Below are 17,259 nucleotides of genomic sequence, written 5' to 3'. Positions count from 1 at the left end.
CTCACAGATTCAGATGAGTAACATGCAGCACAAAAGCTCTAAACTTCTACATTTTGTGCTCATCCTTGGTTTTTCTGTAAGCATGTTCATTCATTCAAATAACTTTATTAAATGCCCTGCGATTCGTTGGGGTGGGTCTGGACCCCGCCTAGGTGTCGGCCAAGTGTTGTTGGCCCTTGGCGGCTTCCTCGGCTCGCTGGACGGCCCAGAGTTGGTGCCGCAGGTCCGAGCTGAGCAACGCAGACTTCCAGCGTGCGCGGAGGTTGTCGCTGTTTGAGGCTGCACCAATCTTACTGTGTATTATACCCTTACATTCCTATCGGATATGCTCTAGGGTGGCTCTAGAGTCGCAATGTCTGCACTTGTCAGTCATGTACAAATCTGGGTGTATTAGGTACATGATAGCTCGACTCGGATAGGATCTGGTTTGTAACTGCCACCATTTGACAGACTGTTCTTTGCTTAATTTTGGGTGAAGCGGCGGGAATGTGCGCCTCTGCAATCTATGGTGTTGTGCAATTTCGTGAAATCTGGTCATTCGATCTTGCCACTCCCACTCGTTGGTAGTTGGTGAAGCGGGGCTAACCCAGGCTTGGTCCGTAAGCTCTTGAGCCATGCGGGGCGCTGCCTCATTGCTACCATCTGGTAGTGTGTGAGCAGGGGTCGAGATGCACACTTTTGTCGGGGTTATTACCTGATTTTAGAAGTTGTAGTGCCTCGGGGGAGATTCGACCGTTGGCGAAGTTTTGTATCACCGTCTGGGAATCACTGATGATTACATCTCCTTGCGTTTGTGCTATGGCTAACGCGATAGCTATTTCCTCTGCGGTTTATACGTGTGGCGTGTTCACTGTAGCGCTTGTCGCGCATTTTCCCTCGCAATTTATCACCACTGCTGTATAGGCACGCTTGTGTCTGTATCTAGCTGCATCTACAAATGTGGTGTCCTTGCTGTTACCAATTTCTGTATATCGCAGGCTCCGTTTTGCCACCTACCCTGATAGTGAGTGGGATGCATATTCTTGGATATTGGAAGGACAGTTATCGTGCCTCTGATGTGTCTGGGTATATCTGCTTTGATGCCATATTGGGTATGATACCCTATACCCAGGCGATTCAATATTTGCCTACCTGTTTTAGTTTGGACAGGCATTCATACTGTGCTATGTGCTGTGCCTTGATTAGCTCACCCAGTGTATTGTGTAGACCTAGCTGCAGTAGTCTATCGTTGTTGGTGGTGATGGAGAGACCGATTGCTTGCTTGTAAATTTTTCTGATTAAGCAGCCTAAATTGTATCATTCTGACGAGTACCATTGTAGGTACGATGCCACATATACTATTCTGCTTAGTACAAATGCTTGGAATAGTCTAAGCAGATTGTCTTCTTTCATTCCACTATGTTTGTTGGCTATTCGTTTGAGTAGCCGCATGATTTGAGATGTTATATTGTCTAATTTACGTATGGTCTCTCCATTGTCGCCGCTACTTTCAATGATGAGCCACAATACTCTGATCTTGTCAACCTTGGGTGTGGGCGTACCATCCGCTGTAGTTAGGTAAATTTCCGGATTGTTTCGTTCCTCGTAGTTTCGTGGTTTTCGGCCACGTCGCGATGGTATATATGTAAATGAGGAGCTCAGATTTCTCTGCTGAACACGCGAGTCCGGTTCCTGCTGGGTATTGTTCAACTGCTTCTATTGCATGTTGTAATGTGTTTTCAATGTGTCTATCGTTGCCATCGCTCACCCAGAGGGTGATATCATCAGCGTAGATGGTATGATTGCTGCCATCGATTTCCTGTAGCTTTGACGGTAATCCGATCAGAGCCAGATTAAACAGCATCGGTGATATTACGGAACTTTTGGGCATACCTGCGCTTACGATTTGTAGTTCTTCGGAGTTAAGGCTTCTATCTTAATGTGTGCTTTTCTGTTAGTAAGGAAGTTTTGTATGTAAGTGTATACTCGTTGGTCTAGGCCTAGCTCATTTATTCTGTTTAATATTGTTCCGTGGGTAACACTGTCAAAAGCTTTCTTTAGGTCCAATCCTAGGCTAGCTTTGGTCTTCCGGCTTGTGTTATGTATAATTCGATGCTTAAGTTGGAGCATTGCATCCTGTGTAGACAAATTTCTCCGGAAGCCCAACATTGTAAGGGGGAGAATGTCGTTGTCCTCGAGATAGTTGGTCAGTCTCATAAGGACAACATGCTCCATGAGTTTGCCCACACAGGACGTGAGTGAAATCGGTCTCAGGTTCTCCAACTGTAACCGCTTGCCTGGTTTAGGTACTAGAATAATCTGGGCCATTTTCCATTGTTGTGGTATTGCACCGGATTGCCAGCATTTGTTTATATACTTGGTAAGTTGGTCTACAGAGGCATCATCGAGATTTCGGATCGTCTTGTTTGTTATTCCGTCTAGTCCCGGCGCGGATGTAGTATTAAGCTTTTGTAGAACTGCTCTCAATTCCGCTTTGCTAATCTCTTCATCTAATTGTCTGTTTTTGGTGCCTGTGTAATCTACATGAGGAGTTGGCTTCGCCCAAGATAAATACCTTGTGGCTATCTCATCGATAAAAGCTTTTTCAGTTTTGTCATATGCATGTAAGATTTTATTTATGTTTTGTCTGTACGTGGCTTTACTTTCCTCAGAATTCAAAAGGTGCCTGAGCAAAGTTCACATTCTGGATAATCCTAACTGATTATTCATATTGGTCCATTATCCATCCATTGCTTGCTGTCATTTTTCCATTTTCAGGTCTAAGGCTATTAGTGCATATTGTGTTTCCATGTCAGAGAGGGATCTTGAGGAATAGGCAACTGGAAGCCTATGACCTGCTGTCTCTTGTAAGAGGACTGCCCCAAGACTGTACGGTGATGCATCTGCAGACACAGTGAGATGACTGCAAGGGTAGTAGTTGGTGAGCACCAGTGTCGTCGTCAGTGTTATTTTTTTAATAGCATTGAAGCTCTCTACTAGTGGTGTATCCCAGCACCATTAAGCATCACTGTGAAGTAGGTCACGTAACAGTTTTGTGAGCTGTGAGAGCCCTGGGAGAAATTTGGTCAGGTGATTAGCCAATCGCAAGAAGGATCTCGCTTCTGTTGCATCTGCTGGCTCTGCTAGATGACAGACCGCGTTGACCTTTTCAGCATCAGCACTGATACTGTTTGCCGATACAAAGTACCTGAGGAATCTGACTGACTGCTGGTGTAGTACACACTTTGCTGCATTTAAGGTGATGCTAAGAAGTACTCTGTGGAGTCATGCATCATGTTCTTCCTTCATGCAGCCAAACACTATCATGTCGTCTAGCAGACATGCTTGGCTGTGCAGGCCTTCTAGCACTCTTAGCATTTCCCTCTGGAAAAATTCAGGTGCTGTGGAAATCGGAGGAACTGAAAACGGCCAAATGGCATCACGAAAGTGGTGTACCTCTGGGACTCGGCTGCCAGTGGAGCTTGCCAATAACCGGAACTTGTATCGAGCTTGCTAAACATATAGCTCCAGAGAATTTGGCAAAGCATTCATCGATGGTGGGCATTAAGACTTGTTCACGCAGAATGTTCTTCAACCCCTCAAAGTCGATGCAGATTTGAAGCTTGCCTCCTTTTTTTTTTTTTTTGCAACTGCCATAGCTGCGCAGCACTTTGTGGCCTCTTCAACTTTTCTGATGCCACCCAAGCACTCTAGTCTCTTAACTCACGTTTGGCATAGAGCAACATGGGCAGAGGTACTCACCTCAGGTACGTAATAGCACATAGGAATATCATCATCTTGTATTTTGTCTTGACTAGACCCAGGCATGAAGTCAGGTATAGAATGTTGTACAGGTATCAGGTATAGAAAGTGGCATAGAATGTTGGATGGGTCGCTGACCTAGCAGGTTGACTCTGTTACCTCCAGAACGCTTGGTAGGACATCTAAAGTAATTGATCGCGAGACGTCCAAGAAGTGCGTGACTCTGTCGATCACATAAATTTATTCTTGACACAACCGGCCACTCCAGCACAGGCTTGCACTGAACAGTCCAATCGTTACTATTTTGGTCCTGCTAAGTCCAAGCAGCTGTTTTTTTGCTTGCTTTAAGTTGCCCATAACTTCTTCGTTGGTATAGCGGTTATATCCGCGCCAGTGTTTACCTCGAACTTCATGGGCAAGCCGTTGACTGTCGCACCTCTGTTACGCCTTTTGTAAGCGGATAAGCACACGGCGGCGAAGTGTACACGTCCCTTTTTGACACAAGCACTGCACGTTTTGCCGTTCGCTGGGCACACAAAGTGTGATGGTGGAAGCGTCGTTGAGCCGCACCCCTTGCACGTCGGCGCAGTCTGCTCGCGCTGGTTTTTCTGAGCCTACTGACTTGACTTTCCTTTACTCTTGGAGTTGCGAGCAGGGGTGGCGGCGGCTTCTCGGCGTTAAGTTGCAGCTTCTCCCTTAACTGCGTGTCTTTGAGACCGACCACGAGCCTATCTCGGATCAGTCAGTTCCTCTGATCGCCGTACTCGCAGGTTTCGGCTCGTCTGAATAGTTCGGCGGCGAACGTATCGACTGTCTCGTGCGCTTCGTGCTTCCGGCTGTTGAACTTCGCACGCTCGTGTATGACGTTCGTCCGCGGCACAAAATATTTCGCTAACGCTCGGGTTTCTGTGTCGTAGCCGAGTTTCTCGGCGTCGCGGAGCTAGGTAATCTTCGGCTTCACGACCCATGGCATAGACGAGGGCGTTTACCTGCTTCTCGTCAGCTTGCTTCCTAAGTCCTGAGATAGCGCTCCCATCTCGTGAACCACCGTTTCCACTCTTCGGATCGCCGAAACTGGTTTTTTGGGCTGTTCAACTACGAACGGGTTGAGCGGACGGGCGCGGTTCGTCGGATAGACTTTCTCGCGCCTGCGGTGCTCCTGCTGCATGCCGGATTATACCTTTCTTGCGCCTTGCGGCGCTCTAATTTCAACATAACTTCACTTTGAGTTGAAATGTTTTGGAAAGTCACGGAGAGCAGCATACGAAAAGCCTGGCACAAGCGAAGATACTACTACAAGAGAGCAGGCCCGGTCTCTACTACGGCCCCTACTGCTCCTCTGGAAAAATCAGTTATGCTATTTTGAAGGTAGAGCGCCGCAAGGCGCAAGAAAGGTATAATCTGGCATGACTGATACAGCACGAGCGCCACAGGCGCGAAAAAGTCCATCCGACGTACCGCGCCCGTGCGAGGAGAAGGTTACGCCAACAAGGAATTTACCCGGAGCGGAGCTGTAGGCATTGAAGGCGAAGCCATGTGTAGTGAAGTTTTGTGTCCGGGGCACTGCGCCCCTGCGCTGCGGGAGTTTTCAGACTTCTATTTCAACGGTGCGTTTCTCACGGCGTTGTCGAGCATCCTGCCGCTGCCTCCATGTCGTGGTCGTCTGCCGAGCATGTGACGAGATTGACGAGACGCAAGTGTTAATTGACGACTGTTTAATAAGCCACACTCGCATGGCTACATGCCGTCTCGGCTGGCGCCGGCCGCGGTCTGCTAGAGGCGTCATCGCGTCATTCCACATCTCACCATATGATTTCACCATGGATGGATGGATGGCTGAACCATTTAGATTGGGCGGCGGCTCACACCACCTAGCCGTGACTATATAGTAATATGTGTGACTGCAGAGAAGTAGTATGTATGTAATTGTACTTAGTGGAGGGTTACATTCCACTCGTCTTAATTTTAGCCACCAAACAGATAATCTCTGTTTGGTTATTTCTACGTTGTCTGCACTCCCCCAAACCCCAACGCTTTGAAAAAATCCACCCTGTTGCTTTAAACTGTAGGACGAAACCCTTTATAGAAAAATATCAGGTGTTCAGCCGTTTCTTCCTCTTCACACACACCGCATAACGTGTCTATCCCTTGATAGTTGGTTCGGTACATCTTAGTCCGCAATACTCCCGTCCCGTCCTGACTTCAAACAACAAAGATCTTTCCCTAGAATTATTGTAGATATTTTCTTTGGCAATTTACTGCTTGAAAATTCTGTATGTTCCCAGTGCTGATTTCGTCTGCATCCCTATTTCCCACAGACCCCTCTCTGTTTGTTAGACCTTGCCCTTAACCGATGATTCTTGGTTTGGCCTCCTGTTGCTGTCCAGATATTTGCTCGACAATTTTCTGGTTCACTTCCTCCACTTTGTGTCAACATTCCTCATGTACAAGTAGCAGAAAACTTTCCTAGCCCACTGCTTTTCCCCCATTTCTCTCGATCGCTCCTATGTCTTGCTGCTAGCTTCTCTGCTCTCAAATGGTGACCACACTGTCTCCCTGTACCCTCTATTTGGTGCATTTCCATGTGCTCCCAAAGCAAGCCTACCTACCCCACGTGGCTTAATTTCCGACCTTTCTCAAACCTCTGATCTTACGCACAGGACCGCATTGCCAAAAGTCAGACTAGGAATCATCACTCCTTTCCAAATCCCTCTCGACCACTTTGTACCTATTGTAATTATTTACTTGTACCTATTAGTTATCACCTATTGTAGTGCCCTATTTTTCATCACAGCTGCATTCCTGTTACTTTAAGTCCTACCTTTTGTGTTCTGTTATGTACGCAGCTCCATTGTTTATCCACATGCCAAAATATTTGTGCTTATCCACTACCTCCAGTGTAACCTAGCTCCTGTATCCTATGCTTGCCACCTTTATTTTGATTAAAAATCATGATTGCTGATTTCTCATTACTCAAGTTTAAACCTAACCTAGCTCCTTCTTTACTGCAGATGTCCATCGATCCCTGCAAATCTTCCTTGTTGTCAGCCATTAGTACTACATAATCTGCGTACATCAGTCCTGGTAATGACTGTTCAATCTATTCTCCCTGCTTGACAAAAGAAAGGTTGAAGCCAAGTCTGCTCCTCTCTAATTTAGCCTCTAATCCTTGTAGGTACAGTGTGAACAACAAAGGTGACAGCCCCTGTCTAAGCCCCGTTGTATCTCTATAGGCTCAGATACCTTTTTTTTTTCCATTTTATAATCACCTTGAGACTTTTATAGATATCTTTTAAGAGATTAGTTGCTCCATGTTCCACATCTAGTGTGCCCAGTGTGTGCCACAAGTCTTGAATTACACTGTTGTAGGCTCCCTTTATATCCAGAAATGCCAGCCATAGGGGCATGTATTCCTATTCTGCTATTTCGATGCACTGTGTCAATGTGAACAGATTGTACCCTAACTCCTTTGTTTCTGGAACCAATTTTGTAGTTCCCCCAGCATCCCCTCACCCTCCACCCATGCCTATGGACATGTGTGCGTAGTGCCATGTCATATTAGTCCCGCACACAACACTCCCTTGAGGACAAACATACAGCAAAAATGCAACATTTTATCTAAATTTACAACTGTATGTTATTCATTGTTAGTCTTCTCGGGTACTGAAGAAAACTGGAATGCTTGATTTAAAAAAAACTAGCATGCGAACTAGGGCCTATATAGGCAATTTTCATAAAGCTGTTTTGTTTACAATACCGTTTGATTAATATAAGGCTGTATAATGGGCACCTGATCACAGTTTCCTTTATGCATAGAGATGCTTGCATGGCGTTATGGCTATGGGAACTACAAATAGGAGTCAGAATAATCCATTTACTTTTTGTCATCTGTGTAGCCCATATTAGTCATTCCTCCTTGAATTCCACATTTATTGGCAATTATTCCTAATGGGACAAATTTTTACCTATATTATGGCCCATTCCATTTTCCAATAAGAATTTGTTGCCGTGTATTTCAGCCCTTGTGTCTTGCTTAAACGAAGGGATTCAGAATAATAATTTCTAGCTGCAATACAACATGAGCAAACTCCCCCATATACTGTAATATGTACTAACTTCTAACAATTCAACTGCATACATTCTGCTGTCATCTCCCAATAGGAGCCAGCATTCGAGAGTGGCCAGTAATGTAATAACTGCTCTCCAAGCCAATGTTAAATACCGGTATGCTGCTATAGGTTACATCTGGAAAAAAAAAAACATTATATATATATATATATATATATATAGCTCTAGGTAACAGATTCTATATAGTAGTCACCAGGTAACAAGCTTTCTTTTATGTGTGTTAGAGAAGAAAGGAAATGCAGAAGCTAGTAGATCTCTTGTACAATAAAAAAACCTTTCTCTGAAGTGGTCTTGTTTAAGAGTTTTTTGGTGTTGCAAAACGAAGAGAACTACTCTTACTAGTCATGGCTGACAAAATGCTTGTTGAATGAATTCGGTGATGTGTAGGGTTTTCATAAGGAAGGGCAGCAATTGTGTCTTTGCTTTCAGTTAGATCACACCAAAACAGCATGAAAAGAGTAGGCTCAACTCAAACAATGGAGGCTGCTTTAAAAAGCAACTTCAGAAACCCCACCTTACCTCAGATGAGTTTGTACTTGACACTAGCAGTATATGATTAGCTTTAGTAAACAAAGATCTCATGTTTCCAATCATAACATTTTTTTTATTGTTTCTAGATACCTAATAAGACAGATGCGCTGGCAAGGCTTTTGAGAATGCACTTTCTGATTGTTCGGTAAGACTAAGGAAAAACTAAACATGAAAATTTTGAATGTTTTGGTTTTAGCCAAGCGAAATAAAAATTATATCAGAAGGTACTTTTGGCAGAAGATACTGAAAAGCTGAAACCCCACTTATGAGCACACCTTCTAAAAACAGCTGTGAAGAATAGAGCTTCGTTGGTTGCTGCTTTTGTATACATATGAAAAGTTTGACAGAGATCACAAATATGCGAGAATAGTATGAATGCATGTTTGCCTTAATAGTGCAAGGAATTCAGACAACCACACAAGAGAAAACTACAAGACAATGAAGCACTAACTTCAAACTAAAGCTAATTCGTGATGAAAAGCACCTATTTGACCACCATCACAATAACATAAGAGCAATAAACACAAATAAATCATGGCTCATGTGCCCTCAAAACACCAAAACATCAAATCATGGCTTATCACACTGCTGCATCCTCAGAAAAAAAAAACAAAAAAAAAGCTGAACATGAAAGTGAAAACCATGCCAGAGCTCGTATGCCTGCACAAAAGGCAGACAGGTAGTATCAAATTGATACTAGACACAACTTTTGGGGAATTACAGTTAACTGTTATCAAAGGGTGGCTAATACTCGAGCCATTTTTGTGTTATAGAAAGCTTCATCTATTTCTCGAGTTAATCTATCTTGTATACACACACGGTAAACCTATGTTGTACATGCCTAGATACACATACAAGGTGTCAAAACTGAATATAGAGAGAGACTCAGCACCAATGTAGATGCATGTATACATGAACCTAACTAGGCCACTGCCATGAGGCCTTTTCTGAATTGTCTTTAAGTATATGACATTTGAGAGGCAAATATTAGGGCAGTCCCATTCGTGCTTCAATTCCGTGGACGGGTTGATACATGAATTCCTAATATGACTCTCAATCTTGTTTTAATGACCTAGCTGAATCAATGACAGATAAAACATGCAATGATCACGATGGAATTATGATGAAAACATGCACCTGCTAAGCAGCACTGAAGGAGCATTGGAACTTTTGAGGGAGGGTCGACAGACATCCGAACAGAGATTTGGGAGCCCATCACTGCTTCGCTGCAATGCTCGCTCACAGGTCCTGTGGGATGCACGTTATTTTTTGGCATTTCACAGCAGTCTTGCAGCACCCCTGTTGTACACCACTGGGTTAGGGCTCTTTGGCTAGCATTGCAATAGCTCCTGCCAACTTAGATTAGAACCTCCTGCACATTTCTGAATGGATTTGATAATGTTAGCTTAGCCTTTGTCAAATCTTTATACCGAAAGGGAATGCCACAAATTCCAAATACATTTTCAAATTTTAATAGAGCACAATATGGTGAAATTAAGATGGCTGTCATCACCATGCATCACACCAATGTTGATGATAGGATAATGACACTTATGTCCCTCAGTAACAGCCCCGAATCTGGCCTTTGGTTATATACTAAGTGGCGTGAGTTTAAGTTTGGAAGCTTGTATCTCTGGATTTTGTTGTTAGCCAATGTAGCCTGAGCTTTGCAAGATTGCACCAACTCAGCTTTGTTAACACCGTTTTATTTTATCTTAGCCAACACATAGTAATGCAATCTCCGGTTGATATAATCAAATGAACTTATCCTGGGGTTTTCCTAGATGAAGCAGGTGAGATTACGTTAAGTTGAATTGGCTGGGCTTACACAGTAAATGTAAGGGCATAGCAAAACCATTAAGAGCAAAGCAATGCAGCCATAGTAAACACATTCATATCGGCTTTAATGCATTTTTTCTTTACAGTTACAACAGAAAAGCATTTAGAATGAAGTGACATTCGGCTACTGTTGACTGTTTTAAACAAGTAGGACTGTGTGTGTTGTCATGCCTGTAGACCTGTTTCAGTACAACACGTTCAATTTTGCTAAGGTTGATTCAGATTGAACTCAAGGATGATTGCGCACTGATTCACTGATTGACAGTCATTTTCAAGCGCAGGAATGTGCATGCCAGACATAACTCACTCCTTGGTGCAGTGCTGCTGCACAGCTACTCAAGGGTATGCAGAGTAACATTCAGAGCACGCTCAACGAGGTGGCTTGAGTGACTGACCAAGCAACACATCGCTCAACCAGCATCGATTTTCCCCTGCATTGAATCATACATGATTGCAGTGTTTTAAAGCCATATGCTTAGTGGCTTAGCTTAGACTATGGTTATAACAGGTAGCGTATGCCAGTGCTTCATGTCTATTTGGCGAGCTCACCTAAAGGCCTTTGTGTTAAGGTATCAGTTAAGAAGGTGTTTGTCATAACTTGTCTTTCAGCAATTCACTCTTGTAGGACAGCTTTGGGTACCTGCTTTGTGCATTGTCATTTGTATCCCAGTCAGCAGACTGACTTGTGGTGGTATTTTGGCTCATATAGTGCTCACATCACAGTCCTGAACATGCAGAAAGCTGCATGTTCAGGACAGTGATGTGAGCACAATGTAAATGAACAGTCATTGTAGTAGGACGTACCAGCAAGTTTTTCTAGCTCTCGGAGATACCTCATGTGCCTTGCTTCATGCGCTGCCTGCCACCTTTGTATGATTTCAAGTGTCAGTGCTACCCACGACCAGAGCCAATGCAGTATTACTTCCTCTCACATAGTGAAGCTGTGCAACAAGGCAAAGAGGAAATGAGCCTCATGCTTTTTAGCAAGAAGTCGTTATTTGTTGGAAGCAAAAACTGAAAGCTGAGCGACTCGGAATTGATTCACACTGTGGGCTGTCATGATAAACACACGAACGAGAAATGAAAGCGTGGATGACACAGGCATAATCCATGCTTTGACTTCTCTTCCTTGTGTTTATCACGCGACCCACGGTATGTATGTTAGAAGCAAGATTTAAGTCCGGGGTTGTCTTGATGAGCTTCAGGTACTGTTCTGTTGTTCCATGTACTGTGTGACGAGAAGACAAATATATTTCTTGGAAGATAATGTGCATGCACCCAGGTAACTGTCATCTTGTGATTGACAGCTGCTTCTTTCCTCACTCCCAGGCTAAGTGGGTGCTTTCGTACTTTTCTCAGTTACTAGCCAATTGCTTGCACAGTTTGGTTTCTATATGATGATGGGATGCACTGCTTCGTAGGTTAAAAAAAAAAGGCATTTATTGTGAAATATGTGTAGTCCATAAAGCTCAAAATAAACTATGCCGCCATTGAATACTGTCACATATTTGTGTGTGTGTATTCACTTGTGTACTTTCTTGCAATAGAGAGATAAGGCAGATGCGAAGAAGGCCTGTGGTGGCAAATGTTACTTTCTTGTAGATTCTTGCTACTGGTGTTGCTGTTGCCTTCTGAGGTGAAAGTGTTGAGTGCTATTTTATACTACACTAGTTCAACGTACTTGACCAGGAGACACCAGTTGACTTAACTGACCTTGCTGAGAATAGCGTGAGTGATATTAGCTAGAGCTAGGGGCTCTGGAAGTGTATTTGAAATGTGGCGGCAAGAGCCAGACTCGTTACGCCTACACAAACTTATCTCTTTCTTATTCTGAGCCCAGTTAAGGCTTAATATTTTGTACATTAGAGGGGGCCAGTTATCCCCTGCAGTGAGCGCCGCACAGATTCCATTGCAAGCAATGAGCTTGGCAAAACATATTTGGTTTGGGCGAGCTATTCGAGGTCATGAACATGAATTTTGTCTATCGAAACTGCCTATTGGTGGCCAGGTATTTATTTATAACTGGGCAGCCACGTCTTAAATTTAAGAATCACTCTACTGCAGACGTGTCCATCGCCCTGTAGTAAAGAATTCCTGGGCATGCTTTGAAGCATACAGAGCACCTAATGTACAACTTAATATGAAGTTTTATAATTTGTATAACCTAAGTGGTTTGGGTTCTCAAAGAGACCTTTGCATATGGAAAGCGTCATACCCCACTTGTGTTATTTTGTGCAGCTTTGGGATTGTCTTGTATACATTTCTGGCACTCTTTTGTAAGCCCTGCGGTTTGTGTCCTCTCTTTGCACAGTCAAAACTTAAAGCTCCCTATTGCCAAGGCCATGAATTTCAAGGTATTTGGCACAACTGGCAGGATTCAAGGAAATTCTGCTGTTGGTGAGCCGCGGTTACACTCGCAGTTTAACAGGAGGAGTTCTGAGTTGAGATTGAGCTGTTTGAATTACATGCATGCATATTTGGAGATTCAGCTGTAGCCACTAGTGACATCAAGTCAACTTTTGTATGCCCGACATCATGGTAAAAGTAACACGTAAAACGCACGAATACACAGCCTTTGCCACTGCAGACGATAGATAGCAGCCAACAGCAATCAACGGTGCTTCCTTGATCAGTAGATGTGGATGTTAACCTGTACCCTATGTTTACACTGGGAAGTCAAAGTGCTACGTAATTTCAGAGCACCATGGTTTGAGTAGTGAGCCCTTGCCATTGTGGCTCCCACTAAAATCAGTGATGTTTGCTTTTATTCAATATGACGATTGGCCACTGTTTTGGTTGGTAGAATGCGTTTGGGTCTGAGAAGGCGTTTGTACTGAGGGAAAGGTTCTGTAAACCAACATTGATGCTAATCAAATTCTATAGCTCCTCAGCTGCATGTATAGAGTTACATTTGTTTGGTGAGGAGCAATTATACAATGTGTATAGCGGCCGTGAAGCAGTATGTTGAAAACATTGGTGTGCATGGCTGTTTACATAATGGGTACAGCCTTGTGAAATCTGCTGTGGCAGCAATAATAATAATAAAAAAGACAAGGACAAATCTGCTCATCCACAATTTGAACCCCTGTCGGAGTATAAGAATGAGCGTTCCAAGGTTTTTTTTTTTTCTTTATTATACCATTGTCACATGGCCACTTTCGATCGCGATCGAGCCCGATCCCGTTCGAAATTTTCGACTGTGAGTGGCTTCCTCTCACGGCTTGCTCAAGGAGGGCACACGCGACCGAGAAATTGGATCCTGATCGAGTTTGATCGCCATGGAGAGGGCGCGGTGTGACAACTGCATTGCACTACTCGGAATACGAACTAGCGCTCGACATGATCGCATCTATTTCTAGTGCGTGAGGCTTTCCATTGAATGTCGCTACAACTAACCAACGTTTTGCTTCTTTTGCGCTACAGTGGGCCGTGACGATTCCGTTCATAGCTTCAAAGTGGACAATAGACAGACGTTTTCTCGCTCGTAGAAGCATGAAAAGGTGGGCTTGTGCTTGGCAATGAACTCTGACCGACACGTTTGCTTCCGGCTGGAGCAGCAGACGCGACAACTCGCCGTTTGTAGGCTGCCGGCCGATGGCGGTATCCCTCGCGAACGGCAAGAACGGCAAGGAACGATTCTTGAGGCGATTTTTGTCGCTGAATGCGAGCATGGCCACGCCGCATCGCCGTGCAGAGCGGAAGCGGAACATTATTTTTCGGTGAGTTCGCACTGACGCAATGCAGTCGGTCGGCTCGTCGGTCGTGCAACGGGCGGCGCGCCGGCAGGAAGCCGCGTCCACTTGAGACACCTCTTACGCGACGTACATACGTTCCAAGTTTCCAACGTTCGGCGGTTCCGTTGGCGGATGCACCGCCACGCCATCGACCTTTGCCATTTCTGCCGCGGCCGTGCCTGTCGCCGAGCATATAGGCTTAACTGGATCGGGCGGAGCTTGCATGATTGCGGAGTACAGTGGTAGTATTTAATCACGTGACCTTCAGGTTGGTTCCAGATCACGTGGTTTTAAACTCTCAATAGATGGTTTTTGGTCACGTGATCTAAAACTCCGTACGTCGTAAAGCCGGCTGATGACATCCTTTTACTACGTTTCTCAGAGATGGTAGTAAAACGATGTAATGTAACGCATTTTACTGCCTCATGCCAGAGTAACTTTCTGGTGCCAGGTAGTCTTCAAAGCTCATGAGCCGCAAAAACCCCAATGCCGGCTAACTTTTGTTTACAGTGCATGTAGCAGAGCGTGGTTTCGATCCACGGACCTCTGGGTTATGGGCCCAGCACGCTTCCGCTGCGCCACTCTGCTGCTCCTGCATGCTTTGTAAATTTGTTTATAATTGTAATAAACGAGAGTAGCCTTTTTTTTTAAGGCGGGAAACACGAGCGCGCAGCAGAAGAGAGCACTTCTCGGAGTGCAATTATGCCTATAAGACACCAAATTACTGCGCTGATAAGCTCTTCCTGTTAAATGGGAGTAAAATAAAACAAAGGAAACATGTAGCAGAGCGTGGTTTCGATCCACGGACCTCTGGTTTATGGGCCCAGCACGCTTCCGCTGCGCCACTCTGCTGCTCCTGCATGCTTTGTAAATTTGTTTATAATTGTAATAAACGAGAGTAGCCTTTTTTTTTTAGGCCGAGAAACACGAGCGCGCAGCAGAAGAGAGCACTTCTCGGAGTGCAATTATGCCTATAAGACACCAAATTACTGCGCTGATAAGCTCTTCCTGTTAAATGGGAGCAAAATAAAACAAAGGAAACATGTAGCAGAGCGTGGTTTCGATCCACGGACCTCTGGGTTATGGGCCCAGCACGCTTCCGCTGCGCCACTCTGCAGCTCCTGCACGCTTTGTAAATTTGTTTATAATTGTAATAAACGAGAGTAGCCTTTTTTTTAAGGCGGGAAACACGAGCGCGCAGCAGAAGAGAGCACTTCTTGGAGTGCAATTATGCCTATAAGACACCAAATTACTGCGCTGATAAGCTCTTCCTGTTAAATGGGAGCAAAATAAAACAAAGGAAACATGTAGCAGAGCGTGGTTTCGATCCACGGACCTCTGGGTTATGGGCCCAGCACGCTTCCGCTGCGCCACTCTGCTGCTCCTGCATGCTTTGTAAATTTGTTTATAATTGTAATAAACGAGAGTAGCCTTTTTTTTAAGGCGGGAAACACGAGCGCGCAGCAGAAGAGAGCACTTCTCGGAGTGCAATTATGCCTATAAGACACCAAATTACTGCGCTGATAAGCTCTTCCTGTTAAATGGGAGCAAAATAAAACAAAGGAAACATGCAGCAGAGCGTGGTTTCGATCCACGGACCTCTGGGTTATGGGCCCAGCACGCTTCCGCTGCGCCACTCTGCTGCTCCTGCATGCTTTGTAAATTTGTTTATAATTGTAATAAACGAGAGTAGCCTTTTTTTTAAGGCGGGAAACACGAGCGCGCAGCAGAAGAGAGCACTTCTTGGAGTGCAATTATGCCTATAAGACGCCAAATTACTGCGCTGATATCTCTTCCTGTTAAATGGGAGCAAAATAAAACAAAGGAAACATGCAGCAGAGCGTGGTTTCGATCCACGGACCTCTGGGTTATGGGCCCAACACGCTTCCGCTGCGCCACTCTGCTGCTCCTGCATGCTTTGTAAATTTGTTTATAATTGTAATAAACGAGAGTAGCCTTTTTTTTTAAGGCGGGAAACACGAGCGCGCAGCAGAAGAGAGCACTTCTCGGAGTGCAATTATGCCTATAAGACACCAAATTACTGCGCTGATAAGCTCTTCCTGTTAAATGGGAGCAAAATAAAACAAAGGAAACATGTAGCAGAGCGTGGTTTCGATCCACGGACCTCTGGTTTATGGGCCCAGCACGCTTCCGCTGCGCCACTCTGCTGCTCCTGCATGCTTTGTAAATTTGTTTATAATTGTAATAAACGAGAGTAGCCTTTTTTTTTTTTAGGCCGAGAAACACGAGCGCGCAGCAGAAGAGAGCACTTCTCGGAGTGCAATTATGCCTATAAGACACCAAATTACTGCGCTGATAAGCTCTTCCTGTTAAATGGGAGCAAAATAAAATAAAGGAAACATGTAGCAGAGCGTGGTTTCGATCCACGGACCTCTGGGTTATGGGCCCAGCACGCTTCCGCTGCGCCACTCTGCTGCTCCTGCATGCTTTGTGAATTTGTTTATAATTGTAATAAACGAGAGTAGCCTTTTTTTTTGGGCCGAGAAACACGAGCTAGCAGCACAAGAGATCACTTCTCGGAGTGCAATTATGCCTATAAGACACCAAATTACTGCGCTGATAAGCTCTTCCTGTTAAATGGGAGCAAAATAAAACAAACCAAACATGTAGCAGAGCGTGGTTTCGATCCGCGGACTTCTGGGTTATGGGCCCAGCACGCTTCCGCTGCGCCACTCTGCAGTTCCTGCATGCTTTGTAAATTTGTTTATAATTGTAATAAACGAGAGTAGCCTTTCTTTTTAAGGCGGGAAACACGAGCGCGCAGCAGAAGAGAGCACTTCTCGGAGTGCAATTCTGCCTATAAGACACCAAATTACTGCGCTGATAAGCCCTTCCTGTTAAATGGGAGCAAAATAAAACAAAGGAAACATGTAGCAGAGCGTGGTTTCGATCCACGGACCTCTGGGTTATGGGCCCAGCACGCTTCCGCTGCGCCACTCTGCTGCTCCTGCACGCTTTGTAAATTTGTTTATAATTGTAATAAACGAGAGTAGCCTTTTTTTTAAGGCGGGAAACACGAGCGCGCAGCAGAAGAGAGCACTTCTTGGAGTGCAATTATGCCTATAAGACACCAAATTACTGCGCTGATAAGCCCTTCCTGTTAAATGGGAGCAAAATAAAACAAAGGAAACATGTAGCAGAGCGTGGTTTCGATCCACGGACCTCTGGGTTATGGGCCCAGCACGCTTCCGCTGCGCCACTCTGCTGCTCCTGCATGCTTTGTAAATTTGTTTATAATTGTAATAAACGAGAGTAGCCTTTTTTT

At 44.7% G+C, this 17,259-nt stretch overlaps 6 non-coding genes across 6 annotated transcripts; all 6 read right to left on the bottom strand.

Annotated features, from left to right (window-relative positions):
- Positions 1 to 14,489: 14,489 nt before the first annotated feature.
- On the bottom strand, positions 14,490 to 14,561 carry TRNAM-CAU (transfer RNA methionine (anticodon CAU)). Its single transcript has one exon. It is a non-coding gene; the product is annotated as a tRNA-Met (tRNA).
- Positions 14,562 to 15,281: 720 nt separating this feature from the next.
- On the bottom strand, positions 15,282 to 15,353 carry TRNAM-CAU (transfer RNA methionine (anticodon CAU)). Its single transcript has one exon. It is a non-coding gene; the product is annotated as a tRNA-Met (tRNA).
- Positions 15,354 to 15,544: 191 nt separating this feature from the next.
- On the bottom strand, positions 15,545 to 15,616 carry TRNAM-CAU (transfer RNA methionine (anticodon CAU)). Its single transcript has one exon. It is a non-coding gene; the product is annotated as a tRNA-Met (tRNA).
- Positions 15,617 to 16,337: 721 nt separating this feature from the next.
- On the bottom strand, positions 16,338 to 16,409 carry TRNAM-CAU (transfer RNA methionine (anticodon CAU)). Its single transcript has one exon. It is a non-coding gene; the product is annotated as a tRNA-Met (tRNA).
- Positions 16,410 to 16,865: 456 nt separating this feature from the next.
- TRNAM-CAU (transfer RNA methionine (anticodon CAU)) lies at positions 16,866 to 16,937 on the bottom strand. The gene has a single exon. It is a non-coding gene; the product is annotated as a tRNA-Met (tRNA).
- A 191-nt stretch (positions 16,938 to 17,128) lies between these two features.
- Positions 17,129 to 17,200, bottom strand: TRNAM-CAU (transfer RNA methionine (anticodon CAU)). Its single transcript has one exon. It is a non-coding gene; the product is annotated as a tRNA-Met (tRNA).
- Between the last annotated feature and the right edge of the window lie 59 nt (positions 17,201 to 17,259).

The sequence above is a fragment of the Dermacentor andersoni genome, chromosome 1 (genome assembly GCF_023375885.2).
Source record: "Dermacentor andersoni chromosome 1, qqDerAnde1_hic_scaffold, whole genome shotgun sequence".
NCBI classification, from domain to species: Eukaryota; Metazoa; Arthropoda; class Arachnida; order Ixodida; family Ixodidae; genus Dermacentor; species Dermacentor andersoni.
This window is presented reverse-complemented; position numbering and strand designations above follow the sequence as displayed.